We start from the raw sequence: 19,795 nt of genomic DNA, 5'->3' as shown, positions 1-19,795 counted from the left end.
GTAGCTGGAGCTTCTAAGCATGTCTGCCCTCCGATCCCCACTCAAACCTGCTTTTTCTACACATCCATGAGTGGAGGTTGAGCAGCAGCAATAGGCTACATTTGATTTGCCACCCAAAGTTGTGGATATCATGCTTAGCTGTAAGGCGACCTTCAACTAAGTCTACATACCCCAGGCACTAGGAAAGAATCTTTACAAGACTGCCTTCCTTGTTGCAAACTCTTCTGCTCATCATGTGAGTGAATTCCAGGTGCTTTAGGTGCAACTGCCCTGCATTACCATTTTTCCAGACAAACTGGTGCTGCGGACCAAGGTGTTTTCTTTCCCAAAGTTGTGACTCCTTTTTACGTTTGGCAGCCTTGACCTTCTCAGCTTTCTTTGCCTTGGCTCTCCTCTCAGAAGGAGGAGAAACTCAATCAGGTGTTCACAAAGTATTATTGCCTTGACCACTAGGGCCGACGGTAAGGCTCTTTTTGATGAATCAAAGGTGGAAATTCGACTAGTGGTATAGCAGCAACGGCAATACTGTTTGCAGTAGCGCCACTCATGGACATTTGCAAAGCAGCAACATGGGCTTCACCTCACATCTTTATGAATGCTTCTTCCTTCATGTTCATTCTTGATCAGAGGCAGCAGTTGGGCAGGTGATAGTAAGCAGTATGTTTCATTAAGGTGAGTCTTATATTTTCCTGTGTTTTTGCATATGTAATATACTGCTTTGATCATCTTCAAGTATGTGAATCTATGTAAGATCCAGTGCCAGAGAAGAAAAATGTGACTATCAACGAGCTTCTGCCCTCCCTGTTCATGATGATACTAATTTATTTTTAAGAGAACAACAACAAGCTGACAGTTGGTGCCTCTGAGCAGGTTTGGAGCTATGAGCTCGTTCACCTGATTGGCTGGACTTCAGATGATAAAATAAGGTAGATGAGTTACTGGCAGTTTGGACACTTTCAGTATTTGTTTCACTGTTGCTTGTTGTTTTGGAATACAGATGTTAACCATTGATTACCAAGGGTTCCCAGTCTGATGTCTGGGACTAATTTAAGCTTGTGCATTTATGAAAGATACCAGTGCTGAAGAACTGTAGTTGCAGGTAATTATTATTTTAATTCACCATACATACGTTGCTTTCTGACATTTTATGTATGGAGGAACTCTGTGGGGGAACTACTTTTTATTTTCCAAGTTTTCATTTAGGCAACATCTGGCGAGAGCTTCTACTCTAGGAGTCCCCAGCTCCAGGCGGGTAAATGGGAAATGTATGACTTGCTGCTACCCCAGCCAAGTTAGTGACTAAAGTATACTTTTCATTTTGCTATTAGCTGTGGGACCCTTAATCGGATGCCATGCAGATTCGATGTATACATTTGAAAATAATGGGCCCTCAAGGATAGTTGGTATATATAATTCACCCAGCGGAGTATATTTTCTCCAAACCTGTATCTTTTTTATGTTAGGCTGTGATCTAAATACAAAATATACAATTTCTAAATGCTTTTGCTGATATCAAAGCCACGCTTACCTTTACCTTTCTTTCTATATTCCCTTGAGCAACAGGAACGTTAGTATAAAATCCCCTATCAACAAATCCAGATTGCCAAAGGAGTATTAATGAGTAATGGATCTTCTGATGGATTCTTCTACCTTCAAATTCTCCACCTCTTGAATTTCCCCAGGCCTGAGGCTGGATCCAGAAACTTTTGACATAGCTCTCCATTGCTGGTAGGTGGTGCCAGCTACATCTTGCCACCTGAGTCTGCACAAGTGTGACATCAATGGGGTCATATAGTGCCACAACAGCGCACTGATGTCTCTTCCCTTTTTACTGCGCTGTGACACAAATCCAGGACTGCTGTCTGCGAGTATTTAACAAAGGTGTTTCCTAAAGTTTGCAATTGTCTTAAATTTCACGATGTCTCCTCCTATGAAATCAGGATACACACCTTGCTGCTCCTGTCATTGACAGATGTCCATATCTGGCCAAACAGAGTTCTACCTATGGTGCCTGGGGCCGCAGCATGACTAGAAGTCATGCGACAAATGCAGCTTTATACGCATCAAGGCCAAACTCTTCTTACCTTGAGTGTGAGTTGGGCAAAAGGCTGATCAAAATTGTGTTCTCTTCCTTGCTCCAAGTCATCCAAAGAAAAAAAGCAGAAGCACAAGAAGAGAAAAAGGGATGGAGACTCCTTTTGACTTCACTCAAGGTTCTGAGGTTGGTCATCTCAGTGCCCTCCGCCTCCAGCAGAATTCCCCTCTGAGACAGATCTTGACAACATCACTCGACCCGAGGAGCTCTCCCCAGCTGTGCTGTGGCTTCCAAGACCTTTGCCCCCATGCCTCTTATCCTGGAGTTCCTGGCTTCAGTTGCCAACCTATCGCAGGTCCTCCAAGCCAATATGACGTTTATCAGGAACAAGGGATTCCTTCTGTGTGCCTCCAAACCCCATAGAACTGTTTGTGGTCCCTCTGATCCAGTTGGCCCCAGAGGATTTCTTCAGGGTACAGCTCTGGCTGGAGCTGTTCTAGTGGCAAGCCCTACTCAGGTGACCCCGCCGTAAGCACCACCTCTGATAAGTTTCTCCACCGTACCAACTGTCAAAAACAAACGCGATTCTGATGCAGTTCCAGGCTTAGAGACTTGCCATACAGGCCCATCCTGGGACCAAGCCAAGCAAAGATATTGGCAAATATAGATAATCTCTTTGAATCTGACTCAAATCATATCTTTATGCCTGAGTTTGTAGCAGCAAAGCAGCTAATTTGCTACCTCCTGCCTTTTCGGATATTGTGAATAGCCAACCTCTCAAAATGCCAATGAGCTAGACAACTTAGCAAACACTGAAATGGAGAGCCCTGATGAGCCAACTCCTCCGTTAGTAACTTTCTTCCGTGTGATGATGAGCAAGGTAGCGTAAGTGTTGGAGCTACACTGGCCTGATGGAGGCTTAGTTCTTTATCTTTACTGATGTCCTTCAACCCACTTTGCTGACCATTGAGTAGCTGCTTCTATTTAATGAAGCCTTACTTGACCCCAGGAAGTGGGTTGATACAAACCTGCTTGAGCTGTGAACCGATTGGTTGTCAAGTGGTGTAGGATCCCACAGTCCATCCCTAAATGGAGTTTGGTGGTACAGGCCTCCTTGTGCCCAAAACAGAATTTCTGGCTTTCCTGTTGATTCCTGTGGACAACGAATGCAAGAAAGGGGGGGCAGTAGGGAAGGTTTTCTCAGCTTGCAGTTTAGGCCCGAGGTCCTTGAATGCTTTGTGCCTGCTCACCAGTTACACCCACACCTTGTAGAAGATGCCAAACATTGTGTTGCTTAGATACTGGACCACTTAAAATTCTTTTGTGCTAAGGTGCTGATGGATGGCCAGAATGCTTCCAGCCTGATCATGGGAGCAGGCATGAGCACAGTAGACTCTATAGCCATGCCACAGGCTCGTCAGTAGCCTTGAGGGGGGCACACATGGCTATGGTCTACCAGATTCTCCAGGGATGTGCAAGCAAGCCAAATGGGCATGTCATTTGATGACTGTTACTTGTTCACAGATAGGGTTATGGCCAACTCTATCTTGGATAGGTTCAAGTTACGAAGAGCTACTGCCAGATCATTGAGACTGGAATCTCCATCCTAACTTTAGGAATTTTCAATAAATCAATCATTAGATTTGTATAATGTGGCTTCTCACCCCAGGGGAATCTAGGCGCTGTGGGTTGTCGCTGCAAGCTGGTAGCTTCTTGTCAAAGAGCCATGTCTTGAGCTTCCTCCTTCGTGATACACAGGTGGGGTGTGGTTTATTCCAGATCTTGGCGGTGAGGTAGGAGGAGGAGCACCCACCGCTGCAGCTGTGTGGAACTCTTGGGACTTGGGGGAGGGTTGTAGAACGGAGTTCCCTGGTGTGCCAGTGGAAGGAGAGTCTGTGGTTGATGAGATTGGGTCCGGAGTCTGTTTGTTGCGTTCTGGATGGTTTGGAGGCGGTGGAGGAGCTGGGCAGGGAGGTTCAACATAAAGTTTGTTTTCATAGTCTAGTCTGCTGGCAATGATGGCTTAGGTTACCATCTTTTTGGTTTCAATGTGGATCCATCTGAAGATCTTCCATAGCAAGCAGAGGTTGTGTAAGCAGGAGGAGGGCACTGCGTTTATCTGTCATTTGAAGGTGAGTTTGCTGTAGATGACTCAGAGGTTTTGGGCGTGGTCAGTCAGGGGTTGTCCAAGCGTGGAGGGCCACCAGGAGTCATCCTAGGGGAGGAGTTGTTTTAAAAAATGATCATCCCTGTCTTGTCCGTGTTCTGTAAAATGCAGTTGGATCTCTTCCATTGAGTGACGTGGGTCATGGCGTTGCTGAAGTCCTTAGGGTTATTGTGGTCTTCGGAGAGGGAGGGTATGAGTTGAGTGTTGTCGGCATGTGACATGATATTGAGTTAGTGGAAACAAACAATCTGGGCCAATGCCGTCATGTAGGTGTTGAAATGGGTGGGGCTGAGTGAGGACCCTGGGGGAGGCCGCTTATGATGATCTTTGATTCCAAGGTGAAAGGTGTGAGGCGAACTCTGTGGTGCACCCTGTGAGAAGGGCGTGGATCCATTTGAGGGCTTTACGTTGGATCCCGATGTGGTGGAGTCTGGAGGTGAGTGTATGCTTTTTAAAACACTTTCCTTTGACCAGCATCTGCCCATCCAGCAGCTGAACCAGTTTTGACACCACTACAAGGGCAGAAGCAAAGGAAAAAGTAGACGTGCCCAGCAACCCTCCTCCTCCATGTCTTAAACCTGCCCCTTTTAGAAAGCCCCTTTAAGGAATTGTGAGTAAATGAGATGTATTATATGGTGTAGTTGTGCAACCTCACTGTTTAATACACTTACTAACCCCTTTAGGATGCTTAGGTTTAGTCTGTCAAACCTTCAGCTCAACCCTGGGTAGTTGTGGCACTGAGCAGCAAGGCCTACACAAAGGAACAAGTGTAAAGCATTAAACAGCACCTAAACAATTTAAGAAGACATCGACACAACACTTGAGAAATACAACTCAAATTTATAAAATGAGACTATTTTTATAAGAATTTAGACACCACAACCGATCCGCCAGAGGGTCCCCGAGATATGAATTTTACAAGCAGTAATAAAGCAAAGCATGTTCACTCAACTGTGAGCAAGCCTTGGCAAAGTTAACAAATTGGACACTTTGAAACTTTTTCAAAGAAAAGTTAGATAAGTGTCCATGTGGTCGGTTAGAAGTGCTTACGGTAACCAACTCTGGCAGCGAGCTAATCAGGGAGACCAGCAAGGTCCTCGAGAACAACTAAGTCACAAAAGAGAGTACGGGGTTTTTTGGAAATATAAATGGATTGGAAGTGTGCTAATTGCGTCACCATGCCAGTCCTAAATCTCAACTCGAGATACTACGAGGGGTGGTTTAAGGTCTGTGGAGGGGGATTTCCTTTACGGACTAGGTGGTCTCACACACTATATAGTGTCATGCTTCATCATGTGACCACCTAGCCCCACCCAGGTAGGGCAATACCACCTGGGCGGACTCGACCTCGCTGTTAAAGGAACAGGAGGGAGTGCGTAAATTAGTTAGATTTCTGGAAAATAGGGATCCAGCTATGCTATGGGAATAAAAACACCTACTCAGATACCAGGGTGAGTTTTAATAGAAGGTTCTGTGTGGTGTGATTACCACGTTTTTTCCTATTGCGAATTAAACTGCAGCGCGCTATTAGCATCCGCAACAGGGATCCAACGCCCTGATGAATGCCCAGAGACCCTCCATAGCTCAATCACAAGGGCAGAAACATGTCGGCTAGATAGGTGACCTTGTGAGTCATTGTTCTCACACTGGTCTCCCATTTCTTTTAATCACACCACACAGAACCTTCTATTAAAACTCACCCTGGTATCTGAGTAGTTGTTTTTATTCCCATAGCATAGCTGGATCCCTATTTTCCAGAAATCTAACTAATTTACGCACTCCCTCCTGTTCCTTTAACAGCGAGGTCGAGTCCGCCCAGGTGGTATTGCCCTACCTGGGTGGGGCTAGGTGGTCATATGATGAAGCATGACACTATATAGTGTGTGAGACCACCTAGTCCGTAAAGGAAATCCCCCTCCACAGACCTTAAACCACCCCTCGTAGTATCTCTAGTTGAGATTTAGGACTGGCATGGTGACGCAATTAGCACACTTCTAATCCATTTATATTTCCAAAAAACCCCGTACTCTCTTTTGTGACTTAGTATTGTGTTTGGGGAGTCGAGTACGATGGGTGTATTTTCTTACTCCCTTATACTCTCTCTTTGTGTACTACCTCGAGAACAACTACCACTCACAGAGGAAGCAGTTTCAGGCACTTTATCCGTGTTGCGATGGATTCCTATGGGATGGTCCTGATGCAAGTAATGAAGGATGGTAAAGATCCTCTGACGATGCTGTGGATGTGACTCTGTTGACGGGGGTCTTCCCGCAGGGATTCTTCCGTCCGTCGAAGATGGTGAGGGGGTCCCGTTTGCAGGGTTGACATCCCACAGAGTCCTCACCTGTCTGGATGAGGTCCATTCGCCTGTTTTTGCAGTCACAGCCCAGTCCTTCCTGAGTTGATAACTCACCCCCTTAGGGTCCCAGCAACTCTCTGCCAGCACTCCCGGATTCAGCAAACTTGCTGCAATTCTGTACTTCGGGTTTTGGTCCTTGGTGATGCATGGCGGTGGTAGAGGACTGAAAACTTAGGACTATCCATGTGCCCCAGCAGTTTTCTTCAGCTGTTGTGCCCCTGTGCTGCTCACTGGAGTCCAGTCAGCTGGCCTTTGGAGTTCGCTTGGCTTGACTGGGCTCTGGAGACTGCTTCTCCTCTAGCAGGGCATGCCAGGCACAGTCCCTCTATGGGCTAGCCACTAGGTGCATTCTTTGAGAGCAGCCTTTGTTTGCTGGTCCCTCAGTGCAGTAGGGTAGTTAATCCGCCTTTGGTCCTTATTCCAAGTCGGTTGAGATATGAGGTCCCTATATGCTTGGAAAGTGCTCTTAGGGCATGATTTGGTTGGTAGCCATTGGGGGACCTGGTGACCACTTCTTCCAGAGTGTTCCATCTAGCTGTCCCAGGATGCACCATTTTACCCACTCCCAAGATAGCAAGACCCCTGTCTTTATGTCCAGACTTCCCTAGCTCACCTGTAGGGTGTGTCTACCCTAGGGCTACACCTCGGGGGGAAACCGGTTTGGCAACTCCTTTCCCCTCTCTGCTCCCCGTGCCAGCTGTCTCCCTAAACAATGGAGCAGCCTCCCTAGTGTAACACATCTGCTCCTCAAAGGACACTTCTCTTTTTAAGCCCACCTTTTAAGGCTAACACCTAAGTGGTGTCCTGCAGTTTGGAGGTTATGTCTTCCTGGACTGCTATCCCGCATTGTTCTCCTTCCTGAAAGTCATTGGCACGTCTCTTCAGGCGTGCAGCAAGCTTTCTTGTGGAGCAAGCTCCACATTGACCCTGAAAGGCACAGGTGTTTTCAAAGCAAACAAATTGCCAGCTTTGCTAAAGCTCTGCAATGCAACAAGTTACATTAATTTCGACTTGAGATACAAGTCTGGCTTCATGTGATGAGTTGTTTGATACCTTAGAGTGCCCATGTTGGTTGCACCGTTCATGAATTAGCACAGCTGAGGGGTCAGCTTGTAACCCTGTTCTCGCCAATTGGACAACCTAGTCTTTCCACAGTATAAACAGTAGTATTGCGGGTTTTACTATCTGGAAATGTACAGTACATGTCCTGTCTGTCATATGTCGCACCTTGCCTTTAGGACTCGGTGGGCCTGCCAGAGGGGTAACTTGCTCACATGTCTAAGGGAAGTGATGGCTTCCCTTGGACACGTGTGCCGGACTAGCAGTGCGGGACTGATGTACCAGTCTGCAGTGGCAGACTGGGGTACTCGTTTTACCTGGGGGACCTTCAGGGTAGCACAACCAGTGCTGCAAGCCCTAGGGTACCTCTCTAACATACATGCCCTGGGTACCAGGGTGCCATTTACTAGGAACTTCCAGGTGAGTTAGCCATTTCCGCTTGGGTACAGCTAATTTGACATACGCTGTATGGTCAGGGTACTGGCACTGCGGTCTGGTTAGCAGGCCTCAGTGCACTTGCGAAGTAGAAAAACCAGTAGCAACAGTTGGAAAACTTGAAAGATGAAAAGAGGTATTGCCTTACAAGAACATGTGGTATTTCCTTACAAGAACATGTGCAGCCAGTTGTAGGAGTGCCTTCTTTTCCACAGGCCTGCAAGGTCATTACATCAGACCAGTAGGTCTTGCAGATCCGAAAATAGATGTGCCCTGCCCTTCCAACAATGAGCTCCACAGTCTCTTGTGTCTCTACCCCCCCCCCCCCCCCCCAACTCACCTCTAGTGTCTTAAGTCGGAAGATAACTTCCAGATCTTACAACAGAAGTAAGAGTCCCTGCTACAAAAGGGAGCATAGGAGTTGGCCCCTGAGCAGGAAATACAGCACGGACGCTACTCTGTACTTACTGGTTCCCAAGAAGGACAATGGTCTGCGTCCAATTCTGGACCTCAAGGTTTTGGAATATCACATATTGATCCTGCAGTTGCATAGAACTTAACTGCATTTCGGGTTATGCTCCACCCACTACCAGCATGCAGTCCTCTTGTCTGGACTGACATTGGAGCACCTAGTCTCCAGTAAGGTGGTTAGGGTTTTTGCAGCATATCTGCAGCAGTCCTAGATCAGAGTTTGACATAACTTGGTGATTGGCTGCTTAAGTGGGTCGACACCAGCTGTAGCTGCTTAAGGCTGGCTTGCCACAGCTTGGTCGTCCAGTTAGTCCAATCTAAGCATTTGTTATACAGTAAATGTGGACACACACTCAAGAGTAACTAGACCAATTTACAAAAATACTTCAGATATTTATAACATTTTTAAGACCAAGATCATCAAAATCAAGTAAGTACTTTTTAAGTTATGATTTTTCAAAGTTTAGCAAAAATAGTAGTTTTGTGCATCATTACGCACCATAGGAGTCAATGGGTGAAAACTTTAAATATGCATATTAAATCAGGCAATGCTTTCACAATCGTCACCTTCTGGTTTTATGTTGAGGTGTCCTGTGGGCTAGCTGGAAAAGTTCAGGCAGTTCCCAATTCGAGCGGGAGCAGCGGCTGAAAGTCTTAGAGCTGGTGCAGGACAGGCGAGTGCACTGCACAGGCGGACATAAAGGTGAGTCCGGTTGGTCCCCTTGGAGTGTAGAGGTCGCAAGGGGTTGGGACCCCTAGAGGACAGCTGGTTTTCTGATGCAAGGGCCAGGGACGACGGGTGCAGAGCAGATAGGCCAGCCAAGAGCTGTGTGCAAAGGAAGTCTCTAGGACCAAGGAGCAGGTCACTTGGAGGGTGGATTGCAGGTCAGCAGGGCCACTCTGGGGTGTGGTTCTTGTGTGTCCCTAAGACCTTTGACTGGCGCTTGCTTTTGGTCCTTGGAGAGTCCGGAATGGACTTTTGTTCGGGTGTTCGACATTGGGGGGTCCAGTATGTGGGCTGTTGCACGGTTCAGGCACTGGAGGTCACCATGCCATCAAACTTGGCACACTTGCAGGGTGTGTGCTCCAGGTCCATCGGGTGAAATGTGGCCCAGCTGTGGTGTCTGGTTCATTGGTCAGCAGCTGGTCAGTGAACTAGACTTCACTGGCTCTTACTTGTAGGTTGCGGGGAGTGATGCCTTTACTCTGGAGGGGGGAGGTTCTTGGCAATTTTTTTTTAGAAGGTAGTTGGTCGTCTGGTATTTCTTAATCCGTCCGATGTCCAGTCAACACCTCAGTGGCTATTGTTGAGTCCTGGGTGCAGCAGGCAGAGTTTGGTACCTTTATCTTCTTGCAGCAGGACTTCTGTTCTCGAGCCCTGGGTCTTTTGTCGCTGGTCTTCTTGTTTTTGTCAAATCTGATCTGCAGGTCTAGGGATGCCCACTAAATACTGCATTTAGGGGATGTTTAGGGGAGTACCTGGTAGTGGTCCATCCACTATGTTAACACTTCCTGAGGGAAGAGATCACATCCCTGTCCCTGATTGGCTATTTTCCTACCATGCAAGATGGAGTAAAATCAAATGGAGAGGTCGCCTCGCCTGCTGCACATGAGGGTTTGTGCAGGCAGAGGGTGGCCCTCCTCCTAGTCTTTGTGCATTTTCCCTATGTTGCCCCAGCCAAAAGTGGGGGTTTGCACCAGAGGCGGCCATCTGCTGCTAGCATCAAGACTGGGGGTCGAGTTTTAAGGGCGGCAAGCCCTTTGAAGCTTGCAGTCAGGGTAGTGCATATTTCAGGGGGAGGAGGTCTAATACCTCTGCCCAGGAAGGACTTTGTTTTCTTGTCCCAGAGAGCAAAGGCCCTCACCCCCGGGATCCAGAATCTTGTCTGATGGTGGAAGGCTGATTGGGACCAGCCAGCACCATGCCAGGGCTAGTTAGCGTTGCAGGGGTCACCTTTAAGGTGGCCTCTGGGTACATTTTTCAATTAATCCAATACTGGTACCGGTTTGGATTTGTTGTTCTGAGTTGTTTGATAACAAACAACCCAGGCTTCAGAGTAGCCTTCGTGTAGCTGTGAAACTCATACGGACCAGTGTCTAGCACATGCATTAAAATGGCTGCTCTGTACACTTACTGTGTCCCAGGTTTGGCAAGGACACAGTAAGGACATATTGCTCATGCACCTATGCCCACACATGCATTAGAGTGCACCCTGCCTTAGGCTGTAAGGCCTGCCAGAGGGGTGGCTTATCTTTATTCCATGCACTGTGTAGTGAACAGGTCACACAGACTATGTGCCTATCGTGTGCATTTTGGGATTGCAACAGGACACTGTCTGCAATGGCAGGGCTGAGTCCACTTGAATGCAGGGTCCCTGAGGGTAGCACAATCTAGCTGCTGCCCTCAGGGGCCTACCATTAGTGCCCCATGCCCTGAGTACCTAAGTGCCACTTAATAGGGACTTATAGTGGCAGCTAAAGGTATTGCCAACGCATCACAACAGTTTTGGAAAAGAGATCTGGTCTTGGGAACCTGTCTGTAAGGGGCCCAGGACACTAACAACTTTGAAACCACATTACATACCAGGGAAAATGTGGGGAGCTAAGCATGTCAAAAGATGGACCCTGTCTGACAAGGGAGCCCATGACTGAATTGTTGCACAGATTATACCTGCTAGTCCGCAGCTATTTAATGCAGCGTGAGGCTTTAGGATCTTCACTTCACACTGCGAGCTCATGCATGCAATGCATTTGTGCTCTGTCATGGAGTGAGGTGGAGCGTTGGGCTTCATTTGGTCAATCTTGATAGTGTTATTTCTGTGCTTTTTCTCTGTGCTCTTTTCTGCGCTTTTTTCTGTGCTTTGAAGCTGTGGCAAAGAAATGTGACACATTAGTTTCCTCTGATTAACAGCCTTAGCATCCCCCGGCTCCTCTTCTCTGGAACTGACACAGCTTTACACAGCTGCAGGCCAGCGAAAGAGATTAGATGGTATGACTAACTCTTCATTGGATACAAAGGCAGCAAGGAGGCCCACCTTATCATGCTGCATTGTTGTATGCATTAAAATGTGCCATACCCTTGTTAAGAAGCAACTACCAGAAGGAATCTATGCTCAATCCACCTGAGCAAAGTGTACAACTTCAGCACTTGCCAGGCAGGCCCCCATGTCAGAATTGGCACACAGATACATGGGTTTTCCTTCACACCTTTACATAGCATTATTGATTGGAATCAGAAGTGAAAAGGGATGGGCATTTTTCTTCTGTGCTTCTGGATTTCCTTGCCTGAGCTCTCCTTCAAACCCACCCCTTAGGAAGAAGTACTCCTCAAAATGTGAGGAATCTGCAAGTAGAAGTATCCATGAGAAGGAAAAGTAACATCTCTTCAGAAAATGAAATACATATGTTCAATACTGCATCTGCAGATTTCTTAGTCCTCATGTACACTCCCTACTTACAAAAGATGATCATCTTGGGTCTGCTGTTACCTTAATCTATTTATCTCTCTCTCTCTCTAAATTCTCTGAAAGATGGGCAAAGAACTGACGTCCGTGAACCAGAGAAATGTTGTATGGCTCCAGTGATTTTACATCAGTGTTACAATAATGATAGAGTATCATTACCACTGACCACACCCCCAACCTCAGATTCATCCTGGACTCGCCACTCGTCGATGAACCGTCAAGTCAGTGCAGTCTCCCCCACCTCTTTCAACACCATGCGCACGCTTCGTAATATCTTCAAATTGATCCCTACCGAAAACAGTCACCCAGGCCCTCGTCAGCAGCCAGTTGGAATATGGCAATGCACTGTATGCAGGACCAAAGTACAAAAAAAGACTACAACGCATCCATAACGCCTCCGCCCGTCTCATCAAGAAAGCCCCCAAACACAGCCACACCTCCGCCCTACTGAGAGACGTGCACTGGCTCCCAATAGACAAGAGAATTACATTCAAATTTCTCACACACTCATACAAAGCCCTCCACAACGCCGGACCAGAATACCTCAACCAAAGACTCCACTTCTACACGCCCACCAGGCACCTCCGCTCTCACCCGCGCCGCCGTCCCACACATCCGGGAGGCCATAGCCGGAGGAAGGTCCTTCTCCCACCAGGCCGCCAAGACCCGGAACTCCCTCCCTATCCACCTCTGAAGATCTCCCACGCTTTCACAGTTCAGAAAAGACCTCAAAACTTGGCTCTTCACCTGATCCCCTCTGACCTCCACTTGCTGCTGATTCCCCTCTCCCCCTCCCTCCTCTCCCACGTGCCTTGCGACCCTAACGGGTGCATAGCCGCGCTTTACAAGTACTTGATTGATTGAGTATCCACCAGAGAAATTGTTAGCTAAGGATAGTAACTTTCCTTACAAGATATCAGATCAACTTGGTTATAGGTGTTTGTGACATCAGATAGCTACATATTCAGAGTTTTGCCCTCTAAAATGCTCTTACACTTTGTACAAAATTATGTCACTCTGACTGTTTTTCCTGTGTTTTTATTCTAGCTACCACAATACAACCCTTTGACTTAAACAGAGTAGTTTGCAGGGTTAGGTCTCGCACTACTTTTTTCCTTTATCTTACATCCCTTACTAATGTCTTAACTGGCATGTTTATTCAATACATTTGATAGCTTATGGTTACTAGAGGTAGTTATAATTATTATCTAAAAGATTCACAGACCAAAGATAATGGCCCAGTGAAAGAAAAGACACTTGTTCGTTGTAATACAAGACCTTTCAAACAATGCTGATGTCAAAGCAAAAAAAGGACCATATTGCACCTCAGACCGGTGACTTGATGTGCCGTGTGCTACTGTATCCTTCAAGGAGTGTCAATAGAATGCGCCCCCGGGCTTCAAAGCATAAATACTCCCTGGTTGCTGGAGATATCCCGAGCAGCCCACAACTAAAGGCCTGTGTGATCTGTTAAGTAAGAACGCAGTGTCACTCATGTAGCAAATATCCATTTTTCAGAAGACGTTTTTGAAAGAAAATAGGTAGATCAGTAACTCCTCTATTGGTGTTCAAACGTTTCTCACTCTTCCAGGAAATGTTGCTTGGTCAGCATTCACAAGGCCAGTCATTCATGATAGGCGTTTTCCCCTCATTCTTCAGGTGCACAGCCACGCTTTACTGAGCGCTGTTTACTACATTTTCTCCAGGCAGACGCAACTCCTATTTATAGGGTGGTCTGCAATTAAGCAGCTCAAAGAGAACGAGGACTACATCAAAGTCTCATCCTAGAAAGGTCGTAATGCTTTTCAACCTGGTCAACAGGAGACTTGCTTCCATAATCCTCACTTCCATGGAATTCAGTGCAAAGCTAAAGGTACCTGTCCTGTTTTTTTAACCAGGTAGATCAGAATTCTGACTTGTTATATTCTTCCTTTTCCTGTTCCGTTCAGTTCTATGGCTGGAAAACGTTGTGCATCAAGTCTTAAAGGTTGAACTCAGCTCGGATTGACACATCTCCATGAAGTAAGAGGAGCAGAATAAGGTGAGTATGGAGTTTTGAAGCCCAGGGTGGATGACTGTAATGATTCCTGTTTACATACAGAACATTGCAACAATTAAGCAAACAGTCTGTGCACGGTCTTGAATAATCTTGTGTATTTCCGGGGCATGCATTTAACTCAAGGTTAACTGCATGCCGAGGTGGCAAAACCATTGTGAACACTTGTGTTGCAGATCCTAACCAAAATTAAAAGGACTTAACTGTTGGCCTGGTACACAGGCAGCGTAGGCATGATGAAGTAGATATTTAGAGGATCTAGAGAGTAAAAACAAGTCAATAAAGAGTACAGTTTAGGTGAGTAACGAGGGACCTATGTTTTTCCTGTTTTTTCAGAAAGGATGGCCTTTTCAGTATGCTGATGGAGAGGCAAACCAGGTGTGTAAGGCGGGTGAATATGATACTGCTGTATTACCCTCAGCATTAGTAGATAGAATTTCTGCATCTTGGAACTCCATGTTGTGTCATAGATGTGGCCTCCTCACTTATATAGTTTGCACCCTGTGTCCCCTTCCTCAACTCAGTAGTCGTCCACTGCAGGCATGGTTTTGAGTCCCATTGAAACTCTGGGTGGGGATGGTTGATTAGCAACAGTCCTACCAGTCAGTGGTGGGAAAACTATCAGTCTGATACAGCTATAAAAGATGTCCATTACCAGTATTGGTGTTCTTCACCAGCTGTTTTCATTCCTCAACTGATATGTGTATACTAGGTCCAGGCAACATTGACTTGGTGATCCAGCTGTATTAGTAGTGCTAAAGCTGGCAGTCCTGCAAGTTGAGGAAGAACTAAGTCTTGAGAGCGTACAGGAGGTGTTGTTCACTTGGTGTGAGAATGTCTTTCATTGTCATGTGTGAGGGTTGCGATACAGTCTTCAAGGAATGCTTACATTTCTCAGTAAGCGTCTTAAGCTTGTCTGTGACAGACCTCAGAAAGAGACACCTCTCGAGAGTCAGTTATACAGACAGCCTCTATGACATGTAATTAGCAATAGAATACAGCAGAAACATTTGAAAGGAATAATAGAGGCAAATCAGTGCATCAACTAACAAAGGTTCAGGCAGTTGAATGGACTTTCTTCCTCAACAGGCAAGCATCAGTGCTTGCAGCCAAGGATATGATGGCACACTATCAAGGAAACCTGGGATAGGTGGGCAAAACTGCAGCAGTTGAACTGTGCAGGCAATAGTGTGCCAACTTGTGAATCAGGGAATTCATTTCCTCAGGGTGAGATGTTGGTTATTCACAGTGTCTGCACAGTTGTTCAGTTGCTGTGGGTCTCCCCATCCACCTACCTCTAGGTCCTTCTAGCACAGGGCACAATTCAAATGACTCCAAAAGGCCTTGATAAATAAACCAGAATCACGAACATGGGATATTAAACAATCATGCATGCTGTTCCTGAAGGTATGATGCATTTCTGATGGAGGCTTCTAGCTGCTGATTCATCAACTTTTGAATATTCACCAAGCATCACACTGGATCCGGCAACTTTTCAGCAGCAGCTCTATGCACTGATGCTGCTCCATTGCAGAATTGACCTATGGGGCCTATATAGGCACCACCCCTGCACGCTATTGTCAGTTCTTTTCTTTCTGCAGCTTGACTTGAATCTGGAGCTTCTCCCAGAGACTACTTTTTGTGATTTATTTATTTTTTTTCTCCAACTTTTTCAACGTGCGAGGATGTCACCCTCTAGGACAATAGGTTTTAAGCCCTGAAAGGAATGTCGCAAACATATGTCTGACAGATCCTCATCTGGTTTGCCTGTGGTGTATAGGGTTGAGCCACGACTCCAAGACCTGTTGAGACTGCACGTCGCTAAACTGGAAGGCCATCAAGAAATGCAAGGTTGAACTTTACATTGATGAGCACACAACACGCAGTGCTAGAACCACTGCAAGTCCAAAGTTCATTCCCAGTCATGCTCAGTTTCTCAGAGTCAAAGGAGCCACTCTTGTGGACTGTTTTTGTCATGCTCCAAGTCCTCAGATAAGCACAAAAAACATAAGACATAGAAGCAGAGTTCCTCTCCTTCACGCCATTCCCACTCCCTGATGAAGATCATGGTCCAGTTCTCGGTTCCGAAGCTGGCCGGCTTTGCAGCAGATTCCACAGCTGGTTCCAACATGACCTGAGTTTCTGTTTCTGTTGCATTCAGCCACACAGTGCAAGATGGTGTTTCACTCATCTATGCTCTGGCTCTTCGAATCTCTACGGACTCCCTCTGGTGCACCTTTGTGCCCTACAGAGCTGAGAGGCCTACCAGCTGAATTACCACTGGCAAGTTTACAGTTGATGCCAGCTGGACCCTATAAGCCACTTCTGCACTTTGCTCCAGTACCACAGCACCATACCCATTTCGTGTACTTTGACGCCAACTTCGCCACCCAAAGATGTGGTCCTGATTGTCCTTTTCGACCAGGGTTTTTATGCATGGGCAAAGTGGGCAGTTGTCCAGGGCACTACCTTCCAAGGGTCCACATGGTAAATGAAATGGCAAGGTCAAAATACCTGCTGTTGTAACGCTGCTCATAAAAAATAGTATTTTTCTGATTGAGTTTCTGACAAACTTAGAGCTAGATTTACTAATGTTTGGCCTGGGCAAAGGCACACAAAGTGACGTAAAGCAGCACAAACTCTTGCAAAGGTATGTAATTTCAGGTGCCCTTTTCTCAGCACAAATAGATTAATCTAGGATGTATAAATTGGGAGTAACTTGAGCAGATTAGCACAAGCACCCATTCTTTTTTCTAAAAATCCAGTCTTCTGAAGGCTGGGCCTTGAGTGAAAAATACTAACACCTCCTCGAAGCAGGTGCTAACATGAAAAGATTTAATTTCTCCAGACAGTCCACACATTACACGTGTGTTGCTTTGTACAGCACTCCTGCAATGAACAGAAAGTTTAAGAATATTAGAATCATATATTTTTGCATGGAACAAATAAGCTTCCAATAAGAATCCTATGCTAGACGGCTCCATAGTGGAAAGGTTGTGCACAGCCCTCGGAAGCTTGTTTGTGCATGAGCGCGCAGGGGTAGTGAGCAGCAAAACAGCACTTTTAGTTAATATGGCTCTGCATTGCTTTCCCTCCCCTTGTGCAATGAGTGCTAAAAAATAAATCTACCCCTTAGTGTGCATACCTGAGCTTCTCATCTGTAATTCTCACTCTCTCAGGCCCTTAGTGGCAATTAAGTTTAAAAAGAATATTTGTGCCATTTCTCTCTCCTTACTTCACTTCACCTTTTCTACCTTCAACCTCTTTTAACAACTCTCTCACAACAACTGTCCCTCCCCTTCGTACCTTCATCCTCTCTATCTCACCTCTGTCAATATACCCAGTATATCTCACTTGAGGTTATCTCCCTCTCATTGCCCTGTCCCTCTCTACTACTTTATCATACATCTATATCTGTCCCCTTCTCTACTTCACCCCTCTCCACCTCACTGCTCTTATTCTGTCTGACCTCTCTGTATGTCTCCTCAAACCACTTACTTTCTCAAATACTCTCATCTCTATCTTTACCTCTCTCTCTCTCCTTACCTCACTCTCTCCATTTCTGTACTACCTTACCCCTCTCTACCTCTTTCATCCCTTTCTCTACATCACCATTCTTCCTCACCTGTCTGATTTTTCTCTCTACTTCATGTCTCTCTCACTACCTCAACTTTCTACCTTACCACTCTCACTACCTAACTTCTCAGTTGACCTCCCCGTTAGTTCACTACCTCACTTCATCTCTCCTTCCTCTTGTTCTACCTCTGTTTCCATTCCTATGCCTGAATGAGCCAAAAGAAGTTAATAGATTTAAAGTTGTTCAATCTCAGCGACCCAAAATATATAGAGGCCAGGGTCCCACAAATTCTTAAGATGTAATTTTTTCTGATGGCAGTTCAAGTTCCACAGACGTCACAACTGGATATGACCGAGGTTTCTACACTCTCCTTACCACAAGACAGGCAGAACTCTTGCCACTCTTTTTGAAACTGATAATGGGTGATGAGTTTGCTTTGCCCTATGCTGATGAGAAGTGGTATGAAGACTTGTAAGAAGCTACTGGATTGAATACTTCCCCAGCGTCGTCCCTTTTCTTTTTTGCTGCCCGGCCACAGAAGAATCTGCATCTATGTCATGGTTATGCATGGGGCATCTGAAGACTGAATGGTAGCGTTGGAATTGCTGGATGCTTATTTTCACATCTCTGTCTCGCCAGCCCACAGACATTACTTGCAGTTCACCGTGGGCCTTGACCACTTTCAGTTCATCGTGCATCTCCATGGTCTCACCAGTGCCCCTCAGTTGTTCACCAAAGTGATGGTGGTGGTCGGAGCTCATCTGCACCGGTCGGGGTTTCAGTCTACCCCTACCTTGAGGACTGGCTGTTGAAGGCGGGTTCGCCCTAAGCTGTTGCCTCTCACCTCCAGACTACAGCGGAATGCCTGCATTTGCTGGGTGTTCACTATAGACATGCGCTCCCTTTCATTGGAGCTGTCCTGAACACAGTGCGGTTTCGGGCTTATCCTCCCGAGCGGAGAGTCCAGGATATACAGGTATGATACTGATGTTTCAGCCTCTATCCTGGATTTCGGTGAGAATGACTCTGAGGTTGCTGGGCCTCGTGTATCCTGCTACATTCTCATGCCAGATGACATATGTGGACTCTGCAGTGGGACCCGATGTTTCTGTGGGAGCAGCATCAGTGGGATCTTGCTGAGGGAACTGCAAAAGATCTGCAGTGGTGGCAATCATATCTGACAGTAGTGACAGATGCATCACTCCTGGAATTGGGTGGCTAAATGTGAGAGGTGGAGATCAGTGACATCTTGTCTCCGGCGGAGTCCGAGCTCCACATCAACCTTTTGGTGCTTAGGCTGAACAGACTGGCATTGAAAGCGTTCTTTCCCTTTCTCAAAGGGAAAGTGGTGGAGGTGTTCATGGGCAACACTACCGCCATGTGGTATGGTGCACAGCCAATCTGTTGACTCCCTTTCTTCCCCTCTTTCAGAGGACCTTATGTTCATACTTTCTTTGGCCCATTAGGGCTCTGCTTTGGGTACCCTTAAAAGTTATGTGTCTGCTATCTCTGCTTTTCTGAGATTACCTGACCAACCCTCTGTCTCCTATTGTCAGTAGGTTCCTTAAGGGTCTACCCTCATGTTTTCTCCTTCACTTTTTATCATGACCCAATGGGACTTGAATCTGGTTCTGATATTTCTGATGTGTGCTCCCTTTGAGCCACTTCACAGTTGTCCTCTCAAGATTCTGACATTAAAAACAGCCTTCCTGGTGGCCATTTCATCTGCCCGCAGGGTCGGTGAGCTGCAGGCTCTTTCAACAAAACCACTCTCCATTTTCAAACATCCTGACAAGGTGGTGCTTCGTAGCAGGGCTTCTTTCTTTATTTTTCACCAAAAGTGGTCACGTCCTTTCATGTAGGCCAATCCATTACCTTGCCTACTTTTTATGCTCCCCACCATCCTTCTAAGGAAGAGGAGAGACTTCATCATCTAAACACAGAAAGAGCGTTGGCGTTCTATCTTGATCGTACTAAAGAGTTTCAGGTGGATGAACAACACTGGGTTATGGGGGTGTGAAGAAAGGTCGGGCAGTGCAAAAAACGACCATCTCCAGATGGGTTATCTGATTTAAAATGTGCTACGCATTGGCTAAGACGCAACTCCAGGAGGGTTTTTGTGCTCATTCCACCAGAGCAACAGCTGCAACCACTGTTTTAGCACGCGGAGTT

The 19,795-nt window shown here is 46.4% G+C and overlaps 1 protein-coding gene across 4 annotated transcripts in view; it reads left to right on the top strand.

The window, feature by feature from the left end:
- The window catches only part of PPP6R1 (protein phosphatase 6 regulatory subunit 1), a 745,577-nt gene that overhangs the window by 643,310 nt on the left and 82,472 nt on the right, over positions 1-19,795 (top strand). The gene's annotated exons all lie outside the window — the stretch shown is intronic.

Source organism: Pleurodeles waltl, chromosome 7, assembly GCF_031143425.1.
Source record: "Pleurodeles waltl isolate 20211129_DDA chromosome 7, aPleWal1.hap1.20221129, whole genome shotgun sequence".
Lineage (NCBI taxonomy): Eukaryota > Metazoa > Chordata > Amphibia > Caudata > Salamandridae > Pleurodeles > Pleurodeles waltl.
This window is presented reverse-complemented; position numbering and strand designations above follow the sequence as displayed.